Below are 26,380 nucleotides of genomic sequence, written 5' to 3'. Positions count from 1 at the left end.
CCCTGCCACTGTTCTCCCCCAACTGAAGTCACCAAATGTCAATGTCACTTGTTAATGTCAAACGAATGTTATTTTTGGTGGAGTGGCAATAATGGATGTGAATGCTTAACAGAGATACATCTAAGCAATTCATATCTCAGAACTTCTATTCCCATAGCAGATTACCATGCAATATTTTGCAAGGCCATTCACTAATGCATTTATTATTCTTTACAGGCTGGGCATGTGTTAAGTGAGCCAGATCACTGCAAAGATTTTAATCACTAGATTCTATTATTCAACTTAGTTCATTGCATGGAGATGTACATATCTGAAGGTATACATGAAGTTTTCAAGATACCAATTATAATTATAAAATGCTGGAGACAGGGAGTCCCTGTGATATACTGGTTAGAAAAGGGGTAGGTAAATAGGGTCCCTTAAGATACTTTGGACTGCACTTCTCAACAGTTCTAATCAGCATGGCCAATGTCAGGCATTATGAGAGTTGTCTATTACTGCATTACAGGGCTGGGCCTGAGTTCAAATTCTCAATCAGTCCTGGATCAACTACATCTCACAGCCTAACCAACCTTCAAAGGGCAATTTTGAAGACTAGTTGGCTGGAAACCCAAGTGCTGCCAGAGGAAGCATGGGATAAAAATGTAGGAAAAACAAACAAGTCCAATTCTAGGATTTTAAACTTACTTTATTACAATCCATATCCAAAAAGCACTGCTGTTTTGCATTACCTTGTTTAGCCTAAGCTTCATTTACCATTCATCCATTTCATTTAACTCAAGCAAACACACTTCATGGATTAAAACCTTTGAGATGTTGAAGATTACCATTCCCATCAGCTGCAATGGGTAGGCTGATAGGTGTTGCAACCTAGAACATTTGGAAGGCACCAACCTCACTGTATTAACATCAGCCTCTAAAAGGGGAGAACCAAATTCTACTATTTATAAGGATTCAGAAATTTTATACAAATTTTCTATTACAGATTCTTATTTTATACATATAAACATTCTGTATTTTTACTTATTTACCTTAACATATCCAGGCTAATTTTTCAGGGCACACAGAAAGGCTTACAAGTAAATTAAAAACAACATAAGCAATATACAAAATCACCAAGTATTGAATTCATAACAGCTAGTAGAAATAACTATTAAATATGCCAGAAAACCAATTAAACATGAGTTAAAACAAAAGACATCATATATGAAATTGCAACATATATGAAATTATAGGCTGTAGGTGCTACAAAGTAAGCAATGGCCACAATTCTAATCATAAGCATTATTGACTATATAATATTTTTGACCAGAAACGCCTTTGCAGACAGTACCCAGCTTCTAAATTTCTAAAGTTGCAATGCTATGAAAGTTTACATAGAAGAAAGGCCTAAACATTGATTGGATTCTACCCTTCAAAGGTAGAATCCTTCAAAGATTCACTTCAAACACAGACATGGTCACTATTTTGATTCCAGGCTAGCAGTGATCGGTTAAAGCAAATGTTAGTACTGCTTAGAGTAGACAGACTGAAATCAGTGAAGCTTACATTAGTCATAACTAACTCAAGCCCCATTCATTTCATTAGTCTACTCTAAGTAGGCCTAATTTAGGTTATAAACCAAAGACTCTATTAAGTATATCCATTGACAAGGCTGAAGGATATTTATGTAACAACTCTCTAGACCACTAATTCACCCCTACAAACTAGAAACAAGAGAACTAAAAATAAAACAAAGCAATTTTTTAAAAAATTAAAAGACCAGATTTGAGGTATAACATGGTGTGAGATAATTCTATGATGACATCCACCCAGGCAGGTTGGTACGTAATGATAAAAGCCAAAGCATATTTGAGTATCTACCATATAAAGACAGGATGCATTGATACATTAAAAAAGTATTAGAGAGACCCATAGTTTACAAATAAGAAAAGTGATGCTGCATCAGACCAACAGTCTATCTAGTCCATGCAGCAAACCCGGTGCCCAGAAGATCCCTCAACCAGGATGACTACAACAGCTCCTTCCAGTTCAAAGTTTTCTAGCAACTGGTGTACACAGGTGTACTGCCACAGTTACCTGAGGTAGTACATAGCCATCAAAACTAATAGCCACTGAAAGCCTTCTGCTCCTCAGATTTCTCAAATACCCTTTAAAAGCCATCCAAATTGGTGGCCATCACTACTTCATGTTGTCGTGAATTCCACTGTTTAACTATGTACTGTGTGAAGAAGTACTTTCTTTTATCTCTCCATCAATTATCTCCATGGGATGACCCCAGATTCTAGTATTATGGGAAAGGGATGGATAGAACTGTCAATGACTTTCAACTATTATAGATAAAGCACAGAATCAGAATACCTTTGTAAGATTTAATGACTTAACAACTAGGGAAAACCTTAATTTCGTACCTTGCCTATCAACTTTTAGAGGGTAATGTTTTAAGCACAGTACAACAAACGTTAGTCTAACCATACAGTGCAGTTGTTTGTTCTCATTCTGACAACCCACAATGAATGCACCCACATTTATTTCACTGTGTATGCATAACTGTGGCAGGAAACGTCAGCTTTTGCAGCAAGGTATGTCATACCAGTACGCTACAGGCACTATTTTCTGAGTGGAAAACTGTCATATATGAAATGGTCCTTTGATACCATTCTTTCCTACGTAGTTCTAAAAGTTAGTCTTGGAAACTAAATTACTTTGTTTACCAAGCAGAAGAATGAGAAAGAAGGAACTTCTTGACTTTAAGGTCTTTGTCTAAATATATCAAATACTCATATATGAATAGTAGCTCTATATTGTTTATTGTTTAATTTAGTTTATTCATGGGGAATAAGGCTATCAATGGCTATGAATTATGCTGGTTATATTTTTCTTCCAGTGTCTGAGACAGTATGCTTCTCAGTACCAGCTTCTGATGAACATGAACAGGAGGGTACGACTGTACTCATGTATACTTGTGGGGCACAAGGCATCTCACTAGTGCAACAGAACTCTGTACTAGATGACGTTCTTCAATTTTTTAAAAAGTCTCTAAATTCGTTTTAGCATTAGGTTGTAAATTTCTTTTTAGGAAAGGCAGATATTCTGTTAAAAATCATATTACTCCACAGAAAAGATCTGTGTTTATTCTATGATTAGCGATCCCTTTCATCCATAGTTTTATTACAGAGAAAGGAGGAAACCTTATGACATGGCTTTTGCTTTTTGAAAAGACCCAGAAATACCAACAAAAAAAAGAGGGGATCTGTGTAAACAGGGCTTTTAGTAGCAAAAATGATAATGCATGCTAACAGTTAACTAACAAAGACTGGGAAATTCTAAGATTGCATAATATTACATATGCAAGTTGACAGCATCCTTCATTAACAAAAGGAACAACCACTAATGAATATCCTCCACTGAGAGGTAACTTGAGATGCCATTCCATGCCCAGAATTAGGGCTAACCAAACTCAGTGGGGTTTATATATCTGAAGGGATTGTGCTATACAAAAACCCTTCCACATCCTAATCTTGCAACTTTGCATAGAGAACCTGAGGAGAAAGGGAACTGAACAATTCAGATACCATTGATATATTTTACTAAAGACATAAATCAATCAAATATCAAAGCAACTTTTACATACATCATTTTATCAGATTTTAGGTGATACAGAACTGTCATGGAAAAATAAACAAACATCTAATTATTACAAAAGCATATCTTTTGAAGACATTGAATATTTCAGAACATGCACACATAGTAGATTGCCTTTACAACGCTCTCTCTAGCCCACAGTCTAGCACATTTATGATGATTTAATGGCAAATTAAATCTCTTGTCCTGCAATTTCCATTGCATCAGCCTAGATTCTCCCACAAAACTCCTATATATCCATGAAAAGTCTCAACAAAACATTTGGGATATAGTAATAACAAGCAACAAGATATATATTGGTATCTCCTCCTGTTCCTGTACCACATTGATTTTAATCTACATGAAGCCTTCACCAACTGAATATTTTCTTTCCATTTAAAAGGTACATGAATGGTATGCCGATATCTGAAATGAAATTATTAAACCAGAACAGTTTCAGAAAAATACAATCTCTCTACAAAACCAATGATGCCTAATCCAACTTAAGGTCATTTCACAGAATTCTTTCTGGTGTGTTCTTTCTGGCTTTTAAAATGTAATGAATGTGTTTGATGTATATTGTACAGGCCATTAGTAGTCATTGGCCCCACAACCACAAAGGAAGCATCTCTTTTGACAAGGAATTAGTTCTCAATATGAGAACATCTGGAACTCAAATCCACCTGGAAGTCAAAGTTGCAGTTAAATTCCTTTTTCTTTATCTAGTGAAAGACCCACATTCTGCATATGCTCGGAAAAATCTCAGCTATTTAACATATTCTAATACTGAATTTTGGCACTGAAAAAAAGATACTAACCTCTGCTGAATACTTCCTCCCACCAAAAGATACATTTCTTAAAAGGCTGCTGTAAAGGTTTAGACAATGAAATTGCCCCAGGCTTCATGCATGGAAGAGACTATCAACACTGACAAATGTTGTGTCCAACTGAAAAATAATGACACTGGCATTAAGATGCAGTGAAAGGGGAGACTTAAATGAACAGTTAGCTCCTGGACCTCTCCATTTAAATGACAAATCCTTCTCTCTCAAACCTAGATAACTGCAATTTAGGTGTGGTAAACTTAATAGTGGAGGAAATGCAGTCTACACATACTTTTTGTTTCATCCATTCTGAGGCTACTTCAAGGCTAAAACACTGGCATTGAAAAGAAAACATCAACAACTTATGCACTGGAGACAACTTTTCAAGTGTTACCGGTCCAGCAGAAGAAACACTGTCATTGGTATCAAGGAGACCCACTAAAAATGTGTAACTGTTAAGAACAACACTGAATGGGAATACTTTTTTAACTTTCTAGTTTGAAATTACATTTTTTTTTTACTCCACAGATGAAGACCTGTACTTGTTCCCACTGCTGGTGTCAACCATAAAGAGCTGCTGCCACCTTTTCCCCCTGGCAGGTCTCCTGTGCCTTTAAAAGTCATATTATAACAGACTGTCATGTAGAGGGTGAGGCTTTTCCTGGAATAGAAAGGAAGTGACAGGGGGAGGGAAAGTAAGTCTTCACCAGTTGGGTATCAGCCTTTGACTCAGCTTTGCAATGGGATAGGAACTTTGTTAGAAAGAAAGGAGGCATCTCAGTTCCTCCAATGCACCATTTAAAGACGTTGCCATGTGTGCTTCTTTTTAAGTTCTAGCGTTTTTCACATACAGGAGTTAATAGTCTTGTTCACTTATAGAAGAATGAGGAAGTAGAAAGAGCTGTTGAATGCACAAACACAAATACACACACAGAGAGCCAGGCACACACAGAAAATGCAGAACTCAGTAGCCAAAGTGTAATTCCACCAAAATCCAGCCCTTTAACGCATATCTAGAAGCGCTTCAGGCTAAAGATTTGATCATTTTCACACCTGAGATTTAGATCTGTCCTCCGCGCGCAAATCATTTCCTCGTGCGACTTTATGAAATCCGCATAGCCAACAGAAATATCAAATAAAATAGAAGAGAAGAGACTAGCCCGACACACCTAAAAGTACTGCGGATCTACTGCGGTTAAAGCTTCCGTGTACTGGAGAGGCCGCCTGACCAGGTCCTGTCCGCGGAAGCTCTGCCACAATAAATGCAGGTCTTGAAGAGTGCCGCCGGACTTATTTTGGATTTGCTGGAACGGGGGGGGGGGGGGGAGATCGGTCCCGAGTCGCTCCCGCCTTCATAACATTCCCGCGTGTCCCCGAGAGCGCGCGCAGCTCTCTCTCAACACGCTTCCCAGGGCAGCGTGCCGTGCGAACGCGGCGCCAGGCCCCTGCCCCGCCCGTCCCGTCCCGTCCCGTCGCGCCCCGTCCGTCCGTCCGTCCGTCCGTCCCCGAGGCTCACCTCAGGTATCCCTTCAAGCCCGCGATCCGGGGTACGTCTTGCCAGGAGAAAGAAGAGAGAACCCAGTCGCTATGCGGGAGTGACAGGAGCAGTAAAAAAAAAAAAAAAAAAGGACCCAGGAGGACGAGGAGAAAGAGGAGGACGAGAACGATTCCCGTCAGAAAAGCGCCATGTCTGCGCAGCGGCTCAAACGAGCCCCGGTGCCGTCGATAACAGGAGGAACTGAGCTGCCGCAACGCTCCGGCTTGACTCCTTTTCGCCCCGCGCTGGGATGGGCGGGAGGGGGAAGAAGCCTCGCGCGCTGTCACTTGCCAGGGCTCGGCACGACTTGGTTGCTCTCTCCAGCGGCCGCGCGCGCCCGGGCGGCCCTCCGCGCCTGTCGCGCGCGCGCGCCCGTGCGCGCCCTCCGCGCCCGTCGCGCGCGCGCCTGGGAGGAACTCCCGCCTTTCTTCCTCCACACGCCCACTCGACTCCTACCACCTCCTTCTCACTTCCTAGCTGGAAATTCCCACTGACGTTGTGAGTGCGGCGGGGAAGAAGAAAAGAAACGGCCGCCTGAGGGAGCGGGGAAGGGGGCGGGAGCGCGGCCGCGCCCCAAATGCGCAACTTCACTCTCTCACCCTTCGGCGTGCGGCTTCCACGGAAGTCGGTCGTCACGGCGTTCAGTTACTCAGTAGGGCTTGCTTCCTCCTCCTCCTCCCACTCCTACCTCTTGCAACCTTCTTGGGGTTCTCTCCTCCTGTTTCGCCGTGCAATTCCCGTTAGCCTGAACCGAACTAGCCAGTGGCGGGGGGGTGGGGTATAGTCTAAAGGTACGAGCGGGTGCTGAAGCCTGCCCTACTCTGGGGCACGCGCGTTTAAGGATTGTAGACAGAGATCGTTGGCAAAAATGCAAACGTGGGGGAACCGGGAGCCCCAGGGGAGAAGTAGTGCGTTTTAGTTCACATTCATTGCTGTATTTTGTTTGATATACTTTGGATACACACCGTATACCAGGAACAGCGATATATGCAAAAGACTTCTGGCGAGCTCAATCCTATGTATTTTATCCTTGCTTTAGCCACGCCCTCACAGCTATGACTGTACCTTTTATTTAAAGAAAAACAATACCATCCCGGTGTGGCCAAACTTGCTCAAGCAAGAGCTGCGTACTGTAAATGTCAGATGTTTGAGCGCTGCAAGACATGAACGAATAATTATATTATGACTAAACAGATTCTGGTACAAGTGACATATTGCACGTTTACTTGCTGCAAATATATCATTGCAAATATACTGTTGCAAATACATTATTTGCAGCAAACCCTTCCCCAAGCCAAGGAATAACAAGACACCCCATCAGCTCATCTAGTAAGAAGAGACTCTTTACCAATTACAGTTTACAATTGTGTTGCCTTTTGTAAGTAGCTGTGAAAAAGTATCTTCAGGACAGTGCACAGGAACAGTGAACTGTCATTTTAGCTTCACAACCACCCTCTGAGGTAGGCTGAAGCCAAATGACAGCATCCAAAACACTTCTGTGAAGTCTCTTGGCTATTCTGAAATACAGACCATCTAAGAAGCAAACCGGTGCTGTTCCATTAGGCTCCGTCAGTCTCCCCTTGGTACACACCATTTCAATAACAGTTCTGGCTCTAAATGAGACTTGCAATTTTGTCCTTCCCTCGCATGTGTCTCGCTTCCATTGGCCCAGCCTGGCACTCCGACTGACCAATAACAGACACGGCTGGTTGAGGAGGAGAGAATAATGGCAGCTCAATACAGTGGCTTAACTGCAAGATGCTCCCATTTGTTCTTTCGTTGGTTTCAAGCAGAATTGCTCACTGACACATTTCGGCCCCTCTGCAAACCACAAAATAAAATCAAAGAGCTGCATGCTGCTCATGAGCCTCAGTTTGCCATCCCTGTGCTATTCATTGCCACACAATCCTACACTGATCTACTCAGAAATAAGTTCCCACTGAACTCACTGGGGTTTGCTCTTGGGCAGGGGTGGTGCTAGATATCAAAAAGATGCTAAGCTCAGGTCCCAAGAAAAAAATAATTCACAAATTTCTGTAAGTAAATTATCCTCTCTAGTAAGAACATCCCTATTTGTAAAAAGGCCAGGAAGAGGAAGGGGCTCGATTGCAGAAAGATTCAGGAGAATGGGGAAACGGGAGGGGAAGCATATGCAGGCAAAAATCAACTCATCCATGGGACTGAAGTGTAGCAGCAGACATCCGAGCCGCTGTACCTTATTTCAACTTGTCCATGGACAAATGGTGGGACAGATGGCCTCTCAGCCATTTGGGGCTTCAATCCTGGTTGGGACCCCCTTATCTTTGCTCACTGGAAGGTGAGTAAAGGGTTTCAGGCATAATACAGGGACTTCTGAGAGCACTTAACAACTTAGAGTTCAAAAACATTTGGAAGACCACAACACTGATCAGTCCTAACCAGCATAACCAGTGGTGAAGCCACTTTGGGCTGAAATTGTATGTTTTCTTTCCTGGAAGTAAACTTCGTTGCAAACAGAGGGGCTTCTGAGTTTCTAGCCATCCACAAGATTTTATTTCACTTATTTCTGTACCCTCCAATAATCAAAGCTATTGGTCAAAACCTTAAAAATACATATATTATCTACTGTACCTGTGAACAGTATATGCAGAGATACATATTGAAGCAAATTTAAACAATAAGAAAATCCAGGACCAGGTGAGCCTCATTGGAAATATTTTTCTATAACTGAGGGGCAATCACCAAGAAGACAGTCCCCTTGTTGCCACCATAGGGACTAGGTCTGCTTTTCCTGAAATACAGCATTCTGTGCTTGTTGTCACAGAATCTGAATTCGAAGAACTGGCAGGGTCAGAGTTCTCAGCCAGTCCTGAGATAAGAGGGAGACTAATGGAAGCCCATGTCTGGCTCTGGAGGAGTCACTGTTGAACAGACAAAGCCAGAGGGGGCGGATTCAACATGATTCACTCAGTCTGGTGTCGGAGCAAAAGAGCAGACCAGTTGAGTAGGGCCTGATGTTCCCACCTTCTGGCCTACAAGCTGCAGGAATTGCCCTGAGAGTGGAGCTAATGCCTTTTGGTTTGGAAGGCAAGAGGATTCGATCTGGAATCAACTTCTTGGCATGAGCCATGTCATTAGGGGCCAGGGCCAGGACATGGGCAGCAAGAGACACGGCAAGAGCAACAGAGGCACCGGGCGCAGGGCAACAGAACTTCAGGCAAGACAAGAGTTCAAAAGCAAGATGTAATGGCCAGTCCAAAGCAGAGTCATGGTGCAGACTGAGGTTAAGAACTAGAAGTATGCATCAGGGCAAAACATGGCCAAGAAGAAACCATGGATTGAGAAACAGGAAGTCAAATAGCAGTGCAGGTACAAGATAACAGGGCAGGATACACATAAAACATCAGGCAGGATGTAGGCACTCAAGATACAATATATAGCACAGCAGGGTGCACTGCAAGGCAAGATACACAGCAAGATGCTGTAATTGATTCCTGTTGTTTCCTACAAGGGCCAGGTGGATAGAGGCACTGAGCCACAGCTAGCAGGAAGACATGTATAGCTGAATCAATACAGCAAGGCAGAATACACAGTACAGCAGGATACCAATAGTAAGGCAATATACAGGAATATAGAAATTCCTTTTATTTCTATCAAAGGAATTGTGCTTAAGGTAGTTAATTCCCAACATTAAAATGAAAAACAAGATAGTCATAAAACAGATAGGTTAAAAACACAACTAAAAACAACAATAAAAGAAACCCTAAAACACCCAATTGAACAGACCACTGTGTATGCCAAAGATATTCAAAGATATTGAATAAAAGTATCTTTGCCTGTTGGCAGAAGGAAAGCAAAGAGGGAACCAATCTAGCCTAGCCCCCTGATTGGCAAGGAATTCCAGAGCCATCAAATTGTGGTGGGAATGAAAGAAGAGTGTCTTAAAACTCCAACAGTATGGGAGAATATAGTATTTTTAGGGAAAGTTCTTGAGGGCTTTATAGGTCTTAAGTGCCACTTTGAAATGTGCCCAGAAACAGAGCAGTAGACAGTGAAGGTGTTGTAACAAGGGGATTACAGGCTCCCTGGAGCCAGACCACTCAGCATGTCTAGATATTTGGAAAGAATTGGCAAAGGATTAGCCATGGTGCTGCCTTCCATTCAGAGGCATTCAAGGTGGTGGTGCCAAAGCCTTTATACTTCCTCATAAACTTCCAGGGGATGTTGGATTAGCTTTACCTTGCTCTGATGACCCAAGGAAGTGAATCGTGGGTCAGAGCTTAGCATTCTTTGGCACCTGCTGGGGCTCCAACAGATCTCACCACAGACACCTGGCTTGCAGTATCCCTGCACAATTCTTCCCTGCCCTGGAGCTGCTGTCTCAGTTTATGACAGTGCAACACTACTACACACTCGAACTGTACTACTACAGCGCAACAGTACTTGCAACCCTACTAAGTCAAAGCCATTGTGGGAATTACAGTGGTGTCTCCCAGACTCCTACTTGGAGACCAAGACATTGCAGTTGTTATTCTGCACTGCACTGCTCTGCATACTACTCTGGCTGAGGGGGTACTGGTGCAGGAGGGGGCCCACTGAAGGATTCCTTGCTTAAATATGACGCCATATTTAGACAACATTGGAAAGTGAGTAGCTGCTCCACCCCAGCCTCTGCTATTTAGCTGAACCTTTGAGCAGAGAATATGTGAGGGGAAACATGGACTGCTACTCATATCATTCCTCACCACTGGCTATGCTTGTGACTAATGAGCCTACAGTCCAGTAACATCTGGAAGGCCAGCTGCAAGTTCCCCACACTCTTTCCATTCATTCATTGAATCCTCAATGCAATTTTGGTACAGGGCACAAAAACTCTGATCTTTCTTTGAAGAAGAAAATTATGTTGACAGTTCCATCTGTGAAACTTTGCCTTCACCCAGTATGTATGTATGTATGTATGTTCACCTGTTCAGTCCGGTCTGACCATAAGCAATCCTATGAGACAAATCTTGCCACACTTTTCAATCCAGTGCCACCTCTTTCAGCCTGCGTCCTCTTTGATGGAGTCTAACCACCTCACTCTGGCAACCTGGTTTTCTTTTGCCGCTGAGTATTCCAACCATAATATCTTTTTCTAATGAGCCTGATTGCATGACCTGGCCTAAATAAGTTAGTCTCAGCTTTGTTATCTTGCAGACCTGGGATGCATTTGGTTGAATATGCTTTAGAACCTGCTTGCTCATCACCCCTGCTGTTTATGGAACGCCATAGCTGGAATGAGTTGATTTTCCTGTTATCTAACTTTTTCATTGTCCAATTTTCACAACCGTAGGTTGCTTTAGGGAAAACAATCACTCGGACCAATCTGCACTTGGTTGCCAAGCTGATGTACTTGTTCTTCACCCAGGAGTCCTGGACAACTCACATTCTTGTAAGTTCAGACTACAAGTGACACTGAGAATTTACATGGAATTTCTGTTAATATTTTAGCACTGCCAAATAGGAGAATTTAGGAGAATATCTACTGTGTATCTTTGCCCCTGCACAGATGGGGAGTGGCAATTTATGTTAGAAAAACTGTCAAAGGGTTCAGAACCACTCTTACAGTAATCTTAACCCCTAAATGTCTTCCCTTCAGCTTAATCTGCTGCTGGCTGATAATGTGATTGAAATGTTCTGTACAAATATCCCCAATATAATAGATTCATTGTCAGGAAGGGGGTTGCGGACAAAGCCTAGCCTTCACCTGGCATACTAGTTATAGGCAGGAATGCTACTTTGCAGGAAAGAATTGTATTATGTAGCATAAAATTATCACCTCACTAAGATCTTCATTGTTTTGAATTTGTCCATAACTGAGCATTGCCCTTACCCATCTTCAGAGCTAACCTGTGAGCCAAATAAAATAATGACATACACACTTTCCACATTAAAAATGCTACATTACTGTTCACTACTGTTTAGTAATAAAACTTTGTACACAAGGCTGTTAATTGACTGTGTCTATTTTTGCTTTCATTGAAGAACTGAAATCTTCCGCAGGAAGGCATTTCCTTGCCTGATTATTCACTACGTAACCTCTAGATCAGGGTTCCTCAACCTTGCACCTTGCAGCCACGTTTGGACTACAGCACACAGAATTCCCAGTCAATGGTCCTGCTGGATAGGAATTCTGTGAGTTGTAGTCCAAATGCCTCTGAAGGCCACCAGGTTGGGGAAGGCTGCTCTAGATGACACTGTGGTATAGCAGAATAATGCAAATATGCCAGAGGAAATTGCATTCTTTCACTTTCACAATTAAATGCTGCATTTTCACTGCTTGAAAAAAAAACTTTCTGAAAGTGCTGATTAGGCACAGAAGGAAAACTGGAGGGTTACATTGCTATCTAAAGAACTCATAAGCAAGCATGAGTCAGGAAATGAAGAGTGCACAAAGTAAAAAAGCCCAAAGTTTCAGGATCAAATTACCTGTGATAGTGGCATGATGTAATAGTGCCAAATCAGCTCCAGCCCAGGTTATCTGAAAAGCCACCTTTTCGTATAAAGCTCACCATAGCCTCACTATTCTGAGCAGGAGAGCTTGCTGGCTAGACTGCAATCTACAGAGCTTGGTTTGGCTGTGGTATGGAAGAAAGCCTTTGTCGTGGTACCCACCATGTGTAATGGCCCCTCCACTGAGATTAGATAGGCTTCTAATGTGGAGTGTGTCCAACAACTCAAGTCATATTTGTTTGCTCTGACCACTAGTAATGTCAGCTACCTCCACCATTGATTTTAATAAAATTTTATTTTTATCATGGTTTAACACATTTAGGTGTTAGATTTTATTTTTATTTTGTAAACTGCTTTATTTTTTAAAAAATGATACAAAAGTGGGCAAAGGCAGATAGGAAAGGGATATATGCCCATAACCAAACCTGCTGCTTCTTAGCCTTTTGTCTCTTGGCAGAAGTTATCTGTGATCCTAGAATGCCATCAGGATGAAAGCAGCTGGGAGGCAATGTTGGGGCGGGTTGGGGGGGGGTCAGGCAGGTGAAGTATTCAGGATCGCACCTGACCTATGCTGCACTTTACAGCACCCCTACCTGCCTATTTGTACAGATATAGTAGTTATTCACTCCTGGCACACAAGTCTGTCACCATAATCTATGAAGCAGCCAAGACTGGATTGATGTTCAGGGCCCTGGCAAAGTGACCACATAGAGTGTGGCAGCTGATTGAAGCAAAGGCAGGCATGTTCATTATCAGCACCTGGACCAGCAGCTTTCTGGGGCCCACTGAGGCCAAACTGGCTGCTTGAGCATCATTGCTTCCATTTGTCTATGGAAAAAAAAGTTTTATACTTACAGGCCATGTCCATTGTTACAGATGCTCACTTTATTATTTTTATATTAAAATTGGTTCAAATTATGAATCAGCACCTGCTCAGAGCATTTTCTTTTTAAACTAAGGTTGATGAACATTCTTTTGGTTCTTCTAACATATTGTAAATGCAGAGGCTGTTGTAAGGGATGGAAAGGTGAAGGAGAGACAAAAGAGATGCTTGCTGTGCATTTCACAGCTGAAGTCATGCCTAAAGCCACCCCCAACTCTGTAAGTCTAGGACCTAAAATTACTTAACGTCACCCCTGACTAGAGCACCTAGTTTGGTTCTCTTGGATAAGTTACATCAGACAGTGAGAAGAAACTAACTCTTTGGATTAATTTTATGTCACGTAGGCTTTGATCCAAAGTAAAAGAGGAAAGAAATGGGGGTTCAGCTACTCAGTGTTGATGGCAAAATGATAACAGATGACAAAGAAAAGGCAGAAGTGCCCAATTCCTACTTTAGCTCAGTCTTCTCCCAAAAGAAAAGCTATGACCTTCCTGATAAAGGGGAAGTGCAAGCTGAAGGAGCAGTATGACAGTTTGAGATTTATAGGCAAATAGTCAAGGATCATCTAATTGTTTTGGATGAGTTCAAAGTTTCAGGGCCTGATGAACTGCAACTTAGAGTTGTGAAGGAGCTGGCAGAAGAATTCTTAGATCCACTGTCTATTATCTTTGAGAATTCATGGAAGACAGGGGAAGTGCCAGATGACTGGAGAAGGGCAAATGTTGTCTCTTTCATCAAGGAAGGATAAAGAAGAAGAACCTAGGAACTACAGTCCAGTCTGACATCAATCCCTGGGAAAATTCTGGAGTAGAGTATAAAGCCCTCACTCTACAAACACCTTGAAACTAATGCAATGATTACTAGAAGTCAACATGAAGTTTTCAAACCTGCCAGATTAATCTGATTTCATTTTTTATGGGATAAACTTCCTTGGTCAATTTTGGGAATGCTATTGACATAATCTATCTTGACTTCAGCAAAGCTTTTGCCAAAGTGCCCTATTTTGTCCTGATTAGCAAACTAGCTAAAAGTGAGCAAGATCAAACAGCTATCAAGTGGATCCAAAGTGTTTGAAAATCGCACTCAAAAAGTGCCCCCTTAGACTGGGGGGAGGTAACAAGTCGGGCATCTTCAACATTTTTATTACTGGTTTGGATGAGGAAATTCTGGGAATGATTATCAGATTTGCAGACTGTAAAAATTGAGTGGAATAGCTAATACCCAGGAAGGCAGAAAGAAGATTGAAGCTGATCATGACAGTTTGGAGCACTGGTCTGAAGACAATAAAATGAAATTCAATAGGGGCAAATCGCAAGTTCTACACCTAGGAAAAGAAAGCAAATGTATTGCTACTCTACGGGGAATACTTGTTTCAGCAACACTAAAACTGAGAAGGATCTTGGAGGAGTTGTAGATCACAAGTTATACATGAGTCAACAATGTGACGTAGCTGGAAAAAGGGCAAATGCTATTTTAGAATAGCATTAATAGAAGTATTACTTCCAAATCCTGTGAAGTGTGAATTCCCCTATACTCAGCGCTAGTCAGACCTCACCTAGAGTACTGTGTCCAATTCTGGGGCCCAAAGTATAAGAAAGACACGGGAAAGCTGGAAAGGGTTCAGAGGAGAGCAACAAGGATAATCTAGGGCCTGGGAACAAAGCCCTGTGAGGTGAAATTGAAAGAACTGGGCATGTTTCACCTTGAGAACAGGTCTCCACAAGTACTTGAAAGACTGTCACAAAGAAGGAGGACAGGATCTCCTCTCCATCATTCCAGAATGCAGGGCATGGAATAACAGGCTAAGTAAGCCAGATTCTGACTAGATATCAGGGAAAAATTCCTGACTGTTAGAGAAGGACAACAATGAAACCAGTGACCTAGGGAGGTTGTAGGTTGTCCCACACTGGAAGCATTCAAGATGCAACTGGACATCCATCTAAAAGAGATGGTTTAACTTGGAGTCCTGCACTGAGCAGGGGCTTGGAGCTATTGGCCCTCTGGCCCCTTCCAACATTACTATTATGATTCGATAGGCACCTGCACTTAGGGTCTTTGCATTTAGAGGGACTTAACTCCTGAGTAGATCTGCATAGCCTTTGTATGCCACCAAAAACTATGTTCTGTTAGAGCACTTTCTTCTGTTCTTGCTGTGCAAGCACAAAATATAATTATGTTAGAAATGAATTGCAGCTGGCTTTTAAAAAAATCCATCAACAACCATACTTGGTGTATTTTTCTTTGCCTTGCCTGTGAATTGTTCTATCTGGAGTCTATTTTTGTTCTCCACCCACAATATTTTCCATAGAGCTGTACACATTGGGGAATTCTCACCCTGCCCTTACACATATTGACCTTTCCTCTCAACATGGGAAGGCTGGACGGATGTATTCTGATCACTTTTGAAAGGTGTGGCAGGTATCCTTTACCTCATTGCTTCACTTGGGGCTTCTAATTTTTGGTTGTGTGCCGGATCCTGCCTAATCTTGGAAGTCTAGCAGGGTTGGGCCTGGTTGAAATCAGGTTGTGTGATTTAAATGTTGTGAACTGCCCAGAGAGCTTCAGATACAGACAATATAGAAATGTAATAAATAATTATTATAGTAAACTTTAGGCTCAGCACCACTGCCTTGATAGTTTTGCCCATGTTAGCTCACCTTTCAGGACTCGCCTTGATGGCTTTTGCAACAAGTTGTCTTCTTGTTGGTAGTCAAAACTACTGTTGACTGCCCGGGACTGCTATCACTCTTTGTTATTGTTCACACTTTGAAATCTTTACTTAAACAGTATAAGAATCATAGGCTGCAATTGCAGGTTCCCCTCAATGTTCCTTTCTGTCCAGAGGATGAAGGCCATACTGCTGAACTTCTCACCACATGGCTGAATGATACATTTGGTTGTGCTTGGTCCTGCTTACAGTGGCGTAAGAATAGAACTCTAGGGACTGAATCAGATTCAGTAGGCAGTCCAAGGTCCAGAAAAGATCTAGGTTAGTACTAGTGATAAAGACTGAATGCATGTATCTCATTCCAACACTTTATCTCTGAAATGGGAGGCCTTTAAGCTTAAAGATTTTGTCCTTGAGTGCATTTTAAGAACAGTCAAGCCACTTGCCAAGACAAACCTCTTCTCCACTCTTGCAAGCTAACCTTTCTTTTTTCACATGCTTTCCATCCTCCAGTAGTGTTAGAATCCAGATATTCCTATATTCCTATAGGGTTTTTCCGAATCCCAGCTCTGAGACTAGAAAAGTGCAGACCTTGGAGCTGGACTTCATGGCCCCCATAAATGTCAGTTATGTTTCAAGGAATTCACATCATGTGAATGTTTTTCAAGTCTCAGGTATACTTGCTCACTCAAGCCTAGCAATGAATGAATCTGTTAATTTTGATTTCTTTCCTTTTTTCATTTTTCTACTGGAATGTTTGATTCAACTCAAGCATTAAAAATTTCTCCAGTCTTAAGTATGGATCACCCTGACTTTTGATAATTTACCTTTAAAATGTTCTCTTGAAAATGTCTAAGTATGTGTGCACATTTCTTCAAATACATACATTTTTGTATACATTTTGCCTAATATATAGATTTAAAAAATTTTTAAAAGTCGTTTCCCTAATATTATGCATATTGGAACTCTATTTTCTGACTTCTGTATTTTTCTGTGCCGTTCTGATTTCCAACGCTAGTAGAAAATTGGGAAAAGTGATAACTGAACCTTGGTTCATAAAACAATTTCAAAGTGCAATATCCGGTAAGCTTACATTAAAAAGTGAACAGAACTATCCTCACAACTTTTCTCAAGCAGTACAATTATTATACATTGCCTGCCAGATGACCTGTAAGGAGCCCCAGGCCAGGCAAGGGTGGCGTTGATCATTCCAAACTACTGTCAAGCTGATTCAGCGCCCAGAAGGTCCTCTCCTTTATTGCTGCCACTTGGAAGAGGCAGCTGGAGGAGAGCCTTGGATGAGGAACATAACGTACAGACAAAATAGGTTCATGCCAGGAGAGGTACTGCATCAGACATTTTGGTCCCAAGCCAAATGAGGGGGGACCCAAAAAGCCCCTGGAATTATCATCTGGGGGGCAGGTCCCTTCTAGTGCAGGCTTCTCCTGCTAGGTGAGTGTCCCAGGAAGCCATTTGCATCAGAGTACCCAGCTGGGTTGTTGTGAAAGGCTGCATTCAGCTTCAATTAGGGGGTTTTTTTGGTGGGGGGGGGGCGGTGGAGACTCTTTCAATGTGTTTGCCTATTTTGTGATGGCTGATTTAAACAACATGCAGCAGTGAAATTTTGTTCAGCTGAGTGTTCAGCAGTTTTGACCAAAAGTGGAATGACCCTTGTGCCCCACCCTCTCTATTCACCTCATCTCATCCTGGGTGACTTTTTTTTCATTTGTTTCTCTGGATGAAGAAAGTCCTCAAAGAGAAATGTTTTGCCAATTGGCAGAAGCACTAAAAGGCATCAAAACTGACAAGTTCAGAACCTGTTTTGAGCAGAGAAAAAAATGTCTCAATGGGTGTATTGAATCAAACAGTACTTTGAAGGTGATTGAAGTCTGAACATGTAAAAATAAATGCAAATTTTTATAAATAAATTCCTTTTAGGGGGGGTGTCCTCCCTCATATATTGCTTTATAAGTAAAAACTAGAACAGGAGTGATCACAGCTCCCAAGTCTTCCACACAAAACCCTGGATGCCACCAACTCTCATCACAGATAGTTTTCTTCGTTTTGGCAGCCTAATTTACAGGGGAAAGGAACGCCATGATTAACATATTTAGGAGTAAGGAATCCTTACGGATTTTCTGGTAGATCCTGACCCACTTTCTGCATACTCCTGATGTAGATTACTGCATGAGTAGTGTGACTAAAACCTCTTGGGCATTCGCTTACTGGAATTGAAACACCATTTGCCATAACGGGCTACAGATTGCAGTCAAACCCTTTCTGTAGCTAAGTGGGAGCAAAACAATACCATTTCTCTGCTGTCATGAAAGTCAAAAGCAGAACACAACTGTGCTGAAACAGAAATAGCCTGTTATGGAGCTTATGCCATAGGTTAATATTTCCATCGGGGTGGGGTCAGTTGATATTTCCCATTGCAGTATGAATTCTGTCTCATCCCAATTGAGAAATGGTGGTACTACCTTGGAAATATGCTACCATGAAGAGTCATGGGTGAGAGTTTCTGCAATCATAGGACTATGATTAATATTGCATTACATTTATAGTCTGCCTTTTTATTTCCTGAAAGGAACCCTTGGTAGATTGCACAGTCTGTCTTCATTCCAACCTCACAACAGTCTGGTAAGGTAGGTTAAGCTGAGAGCAAAAGACTGTCCCAAAGTCATTCAGTGAGCTTCAGGCCCACGGAGAGACCAGAACCCAGGTCTCCCAACATTTGAACCATCACACCACACTCACAGACTCTCAACTCCAGTAAGTGGAGTACAATTGCCACCTAACTGATTTCTGTTGCAGCCCTTTTCTCATATTGACCAGTCACAGTCTCAGAATTAATATTTTTCTACATCATCTCCTTTTCTTCCTTTACTCAAAGTGTCATCTCATAACATTTCTTGCCTTGCCAAGCAAATAGAGTGGCTTGAATTATACAATTAATCTTAAGCATGGGAAAATACGTGATGGGTGGTAACAAAGATTGAGTCTGCAGTATTTTTTTCCAAGTATGCACAGTTCCACCTGCTGGTTGTCAGGGAATACAAGAGACAAAACTGGAGGCCTACAGTCAAACAGGCTGATATACATGGAAATAAGTAAATAGTATAGAGCGCCACCTGAGCACATATACAGATGCTCATTTAACTGTTCTCTTTCCTTTAATAATATCACTTTTTGCAACAAACTGATTCTCAAGCTTAAGCATCAGGACAGCAGAAGCAAATTCGATTTTATTCATGTTGTCATGAGGGTGCCATGATTTTGTGAACTTAAAATATGCACCACTGTACTGGAGAGGGTCTAAAACTGCTTTGCTGCACAAGAGAATCCGAGGCTTTAGCTTTAAAAGGCAGTGCTTAATCTGCTCATCAGTGAGTTGGGATGTTCTTTCTTGGTCTTTCCATTGTTAGCCTGAAAGACAGCAAACTGCTTAACTAGTGGCATCGGTCTCTGCGCAGCATCCAGGGAAGTGCTTGGTTCTGCAGTGCACTGCAATTCCTTCCCTGGCTTTCCAAATTTCTTCTCCAAGAAGCAATATTATGAAACATTTTCTTCCTGCTCATTGCTATTTTGTATCAGCTCAGAGAATCTGAGTTTCTTTTCTGCAGCCAGAGGAGATGAAAAAATAACACCTGCCTACATCTACTCTCACTGTGAAAGCCCCGCCTGGCTTTGGAAAAGAGAAACAAACAAAACATAGTTGCCAGGGCAACTGCAGAATGCTGTCCTGTCTCCTCCAGGCCAATAAACAGAAGCCAGGTGATTGTCAATACCTAAACTAAAGAGGCAAGGAGGAGGAGGCGGAATATAGTCTGTCTTACAAATGAATAATAAGAATGGAAATTATACATCCGATGGCCCAAGATCAAAGGTAAAGCCATCATCTGGACATACTTCAAGCTTCACTGTCTTTCTGCCTGCATCACACAAGTGCCCCAGTGTTGTCGTTTAAGTGCAACTGCACCCACTGGAGTCTGTGGAGCAACAAGCTCATCCTTTGGTACTTTTCTTTGAGAGCTTGCATAGGCACGAGGATTGGGCTTTGCCTACTTGTGCAGGAGACATGGAATTCACGGCTAATGATTCATGGACCGGATGGGAGGGAAATTACATATGGGCTAAAGAAGCAATAGGCTTATTGCTCCTTCCAGAGTTATCTGACTTAGCAAGAGACTGGTTAAAAATTGGTGTGAGTCCAAGACACACCAAACACAAGTTTTTGCTGAATAAGTCAAAGCCTAGGATTTACTGACTTCTCCAAAATGGATGCAGCAATCCATTGATTGGGATAGAGAAAGCAGTCTAGTTCACTCTTCCATTCCTGCTTAAGACCTTGTGTATCATAGCAGTATGCATTTAAACTGAGGTTTAGAGTCTTAGCAGCCTCCTCCCTATGTAAGGGTGGGGAACCTATTAAAATAGGCTGTCCACAGAAGCTAATGAATTCCAAAGGGCTCTAGGGGATGTTCCTGCTGGTATGGCTGGAAATCCTGTCCAAGCCTTGGTTGTTCTGTGGAATATGATGACTCAGGAGGTATGCAATGACACAATTGCATCCAAATGCCCCCTCTATCTTGGTGGATCCAGCCAGATCCTTGGTATACACATGAGCTGAAAACAAGAAAGAAGGAAGCCTGCTAGAAGGCAGGTGGAGGAAATCTTGCCCTGAATCTGACCAAGCGCAGGTTCAAGCTCATTATTGTGTCTCATGTATGAGAGGGAAGGGTGGCAAAGAGGGAGTCCTTTCCTATCACCATTATATCTTTCCAGTGTCATCCAGCAGAGCTTTTCTGACTTGTTCATGGCCTGCTGCAATCTGGGTCAGGGAAAGAATCAGTGGAACCATCGGTAGCTTGCTGTGATAAGTTGGCACTGTTCTATAAAGGTAAACGTTACTTAGATGTGTCATGAATTTGACACCCCGATTAATGAAGTTCCATTATTAGAGTGGTCCAGAGCAATATCTGGTCCAGATTCATTGGATGCCTTTCAGTTCTTGAGGCCTGAGGATGCAGACAAGGTGCCCAGCCAAGTCCTGTCGGCCACCTGTGTGCTTGCCCTTCATAGCTTATAATTTCTAATAGGGAAGGAATTAGCTGCAGGAGTTCATAAATGTCTCCTTGAGAGAGGGAGTGATACCAGTCTCTTTAAAGAATATTAGGCCACTTCTAATAAAGTCTACTGAACCCAGATTGTTAGCACAGGGGCATAGGTAGTTGGCAGCTAAGGCTGGAAGATCAGGACCAGGGTCCTGGAGAGGGATGGAGGTCTGTGCAAGACTATAGGAAAGACAATTCCAAGTGCAGACTAAGCTCAGATATGAGTCAGACAAGCAGGGTCAAAAATCAGGACAGTCCAGAAACACTTGATGAAGTCTGGATTCATAGAATAATAGAATATTAGAGTTGGAAGGGTCTAAGAAGGCCATCAGGTTCAACCTCCTGCTGTAGCCAATTTATACCATTCCACTCAGATGATTGTCCAGTTTCTTTCTGAATATCTCTAGAGTGGGAGAGTCCATGATCTCTCTAAGCAACTGGTTCCACTGTCATATTGCTCTGACAATGAATAAACTTTTCCTGGTATCTATCCTGAATCTGGGTTGTCGAAACCTGACTTTATTATTCTTTGTTCTACACTCTACTATCAGTAAGAAGAGATCTTGACCTTCCTCTTTGTGATAGCCTTTCAGGTACTTAGTGTGATATCATGTCCCCCTTCAATCTTCTCTTCTCAAGGCTGCATACCCAGTTCTCTCAGTCTCTCCTCATATCCAGATTGAAACCCTGGATAATTTTTGTTTCCCACTCTGAACCATTACTATTTTTTCTGCATCTTTCTTAAATCTTGAAGCTTAGAAATGGACACAGTATTCCAGATGAGGTCTGACTAGTGAGGAGTATAGGGAAACTATTACTTCTCGTGATTTGGAAGTAATACTTCTGTTAATACATCCCAAAATACCATTTACCCTTTTTGCAGCTGCATTACATTGTTGGCTCATATTTAGCCGGTTGACCACAATAACACCAAGTTCTTTTTTTCTAGTTCTGTTGAGCCACAGATTCCCCATCTTGTACCAATGTATTTGGCTTCTTTTTCCTAGGTGGCATTTGTTCCTATTGACTCTCATTCTTTTGCTTTCAGCCCAGCATTCAAGTTTTATCAAGATTGTCCTGGATCTTCATTCTGTCTTCTAGGCTGTTCACTATTCCACCCAGTTTTGTATCATCTGCAAATCTCATTCCTTGTACTTTCTTATCTAAATCATTAATAAATATGTTCAAGAGCATTGGGCCTAGGACTGAGCCATGAGGCACCCAATTAGTTACCTTTCTCCAGTATGAGAAGGTGCCACTGATGAACACTCTTTTGTGTCCAATGTAGCAGTCAGTTTTGGATCTACCTAATAGTTTTTTCTGTCTAGTCCACTTTTTGCAAATTTTCTTAACAGGATGTCATGGGACACTGTGTCAAAAGCTTTGCTAAAGTCAAGGTAGATTATGTCCATAGTGTTCCCTCTGTCTATGTGGGAGGTTACCCAGTCAAAAATGAGATTAAATTAGTCCAACAGGATTTATTATTGATAAATCTATGTTGGCTTTTATTAATCTCTACAGTTTCTTCATGGTGCTTACAGACTGATTTTTAAATAATTTTCTCCAGAATTTTTCCAGGGATTGATGTCAGACTGACTGGTCTGTACTTCCCAGGTTCTTCTCTACCCCCCTCTTTTTTTTGAAGATGGGGACAACATTAGCCCTTCTCCAGTTGTTTGGGACTTCTGTTTTCCTGGATTGATCAAAGATAATAAACAGTGGTTCTGAGAGTTCCTTTGCTAGCTCTTTTATGACTCTGGGATGGAGTTCATCATGGCCTTGAGATTTGAATGTGTTTATTCCATTTATATATTCCTTGACCATTAGCCTGTCAATCTTGGACTGCCAGCTCTCACTTTCAACTTGTACTTCCTCTTAGTTGTAGATTTTCTTGTGGAGGAAGACTGGGACAAAGTAGGAATTGAGTACCAGCAGCTTTTCTTTGCCATCTGTTATCATCTGCTATCCTCTTTAAGTAGTTGGACACCTTTCTTTTTCACAAGTCTTTTGTTTTGGATATCTGAAGAAGGCTTTCTTGTTGTTCTTACCATCTCGTGTTAGTCGCAGTTCATTTCCTGCTTTAGCTTTCCTGATGCTATTAGGGCACAGTTGAAAGCCAGGTGAAACTAGAAGCAAGCTCAGAGCACACCGTAGTTACCACAAAGGTCCATGTTCCCCTGGCAAAGCGGAGCAGGGCAGGGAAGCTTTTCATAAAGCCCTTCAGAATGGCCAGAGTCTGATCCCTGCAGCTGCCTACAGGTGTGCTGCAGGTACAGGCAGGGTGAATCACACTGGGCACCACCAGAGGGAGCTACGTCCAGGTTTCATCTTGTTTCATCTAGTTCATTTGATCAGCATGTGGCTGGTCACAATTTCAGTCAGAGATCTTTCCCAGCTCTTTCCGGAAAGGTCAGGGATTGAAACTTGGGCCTTCTGCTTGGAGGTGACCTACCAGCAAGTCATGAAACATAATAGCCAAAACTGCTAAATTTACGTACCGGGGTGAGTTCCAGGGTCTTTTGCCAAGCTATGCAGGTGACTCATTTCTGAATTTGTTCAGACTTTGACAAAACAAGAAGAAGCCTCATGCTGAAAAAGAAAGTTCCTTGCAGTGTGAGCAAAGAACTGGCTGTTCTGTGCTTTGCTTTAAAGGAAGTGTGTGGCTTTTAAATCATGCAAGTTGAAACAGAAGCACCAAGCAGGAGAGAATAACCCCGGAAGCTGTGGTGAGTGGTGGTGGTGGGGTGATGAAGGCATAAAGCACAGAGGCCTTTCATCTTGAACTGTGATCAATATATCTGCCACCACCCAGCCTGTGCCAGCTTGATCTTATGCTGCCAGGCTCTTCCTATTTCAGAAGCTATCCATGGTTGCTTTGCACAGTATTCAGACTAGAGTATTTTTAGACCTCATGAATGCATGGTGAAAAACATTCTGATCTTATCTGTGTCTTTCTCCATAAGAATGCTGCCATAAATATAGAATTGCTGAATTATGTATTTGGGGCATCACTTCCTAGGGTGTATTTATGAAGCAAATGCATGTCTTTCGTTCAGTACTCTTCTATAGATTTATCTGTAAGTTCCATTATTTTGGAACTTACTCATAGGGCTTAGTTTGGTAGATATGCATAGTTTGCATTGTAAATCCCATTCATTTCAGTGGGATTTCATACATTTAATGGGCACCAGATTGTAGTCCAGGGCCAATTGAAAGGAAAAAGGATTCAAGGCAATTTGGAAATAGTCGAATGCATGCAACACACATCTGTACTGGGCAGCCAGGAGCCAGGAGCCAGAAGAGGCATGCACTGGATTATTCTCTCATTTCTGTCTCACACACTTTATCCTTCCTCTTGTTAACATCCATCTTTTGGGACAAGGAAAACAGATGCAGCCATATTCATCTCCTAGTGAGGCTGGTCCTTTTTGAAACTGGGTTGTGAATGTACTGGCAGAGATCCAAGGCAATACATTCTGTGCAGCTGGCCAGTCATACGATGTTGAAGCAGCAACGAAGATGTAGATCTATAGAGATGGGATGCCCATGCTATAAGGGCACTGCTGTCTGGTTTACCCACTTGTCCTTTGCTTGGCATTTTTATTTATTTATCTATCCATTCATTGAGCAAATGTGTCCCATATTTGCTGTAGCTGACATTTGCTGTAAATCTTAAACTGAATTTTCTCCCCCAGCTCCCAGCCTTGATAGCGTGCCCCAGGGAAATTTTTATCCATCAACTCCAGGACAGGTAGATTTACAGAGTATTTAAAAAATTGACATTTATTGCAAATCTTAAAACCCATTTGCATTTGAAGTATTAGTATGCTTTTAAAAGCAGATTCCTAAGTGGTTGGATGCCATGATAGACATTAAGCTTCTTTCAGCTTTGCTGGAGTACTTGAATGAAGAGGGAGTGTGTGCATTATATGGACTTCTCAACAACCTTTGAGAACTCAGGCCTCATTTTTCAGTGGGACTGCCCAGGAGCTATTCATCAGCAAGTGTGAAGGTGTATCAAATAACAAAGGCCAATCCCCAAAATACCCTGCATCCCCTAGATGGACTGCAGCTATGGGAGTTGGAGTCCTGCATTATCTGAAGGACATCAAGTTCCCCTCTCCTACTGGATGCTTTGCTTCCACTTGAGGCATTCTCCTGAAAGCTAGAGCTCCTGGAGCTGAGAGTACCCCAGAACAGCTAGTGTCACCAGACCAGGAAGAGAATGGTTCCTCCAGGAGAGTGACTACAAGTTCATCCCTGCTAGGGGGCAGGGACTCTGCTCTGAGGCAGATGCTGAGCAGTCTCCAGGCCCCCAGGAGAGTGTTTGCCCTAAGCAGCAGGTCATCAGGGCGCTCTCAAGGTGGCTCATTGTGAAGGAGGAAAAAGTGACTAATCATGTGAAGGTGTCTGGCCAGAGAGCCCTATTGTACTATCATTGATCCCTGGACAGGGTTCTGCAGACTCTGGTGATAAAGGCCTTCACTGTCTCCCTCATCAGTGCTGAGGACAACGCCATTTTTTGGTTCCAGTGCTCTGAAACATTTCTTTTGATTGATGCTCTGTGCTCCTGACCCTTGGACTTTTCCTTCACTTGCTTTCTGGACTGTGTAATATATACAACTGTGTTTTGATTTTTCCCTGCTCTCTTGACTGTTCCTGCATTAGCCTGAGCCCCACAGGACTGAAATATTTGTGCTCAAACATTTGGCTAGTTTGTTCCTTACTTTTTCTATAGCTCCTTCACTCAGAGTCTGCTTCATCCAAAGTAGGGCAATTTACTACATATGGAGGGTTTCATTTTGGTTTTGCTTTGAGACCAGCAATGTAAAGTTCAAAGCCCTACCAGCTCATTCTGTAGCCTGGATCCTGAACGTAGGCTTTCAAGGCAGGCGTGCCGGTCTATGGGCCAGATCCAGCCTTCCTGCTGTCACAGTCAGGCCAGATGGCCACGATCTATCCCCAAGCCAAATGTCCTGTTCCCCAAGCCTTGATTGCTTGGTGGTTTCTTGGCTGGTACCATTCCCCCCTCCACCTTCAAAAGCTTGCAACACTTCTCCTAAGTATTACATTGGCTCCTGACACTTACCACTGATAGAAAATGCTTTAAGCTAAAATTTGCTGCTCTTACAGGTACTTAGCCCTGACCCTCTTGCCACCAACATTTTATCATTAGGCAAAATGAAGCAGTTGCCTCAGGCAACAGAGGCTAAGAGGTGGCAGCCAGGTGTCAAAGGGGAGAAATATCAACCGTGCAGT

General features: G+C 42.3%; 1 protein-coding gene across 9 annotated transcripts in view; it reads right to left on the bottom strand.

Annotated features, from left to right (window-relative positions):
- The window catches only part of NFKB1 (nuclear factor kappa B subunit 1), an 84,198-nt gene extending 77,894 nt beyond the window's left edge, over nucleotides 1-6,304 (bottom strand). For 7 of the 9 annotated variants that reach the window (XM_044428832.1, XM_044428831.1, XM_044428833.1 and 4 more), the window contains exon 1: nucleotides 5,965-6,304. The gene's annotated coding sequence lies outside the window, so the exon portion shown is untranslated. The remainder of the gene's footprint in view (nucleotides 1-5,964) is intronic. The other 2 variants (XM_044428828.1, XM_044428830.1) reach the window with 1 other exon arrangement.
- Nucleotides 6,305-26,380: the final 20,076 nt, after the last annotated feature.

This window comes from Varanus komodoensis, unplaced genomic scaffold, assembly GCF_004798865.1.
Source record: "Varanus komodoensis strain SLA01 unplaced genomic scaffold, ASM479886v1 scaffold2, whole genome shotgun sequence".
NCBI lineage: Eukaryota > Metazoa > Chordata > Lepidosauria > Squamata > Varanidae > Varanus > Varanus komodoensis.
This window is presented reverse-complemented; position numbering and strand designations above follow the sequence as displayed.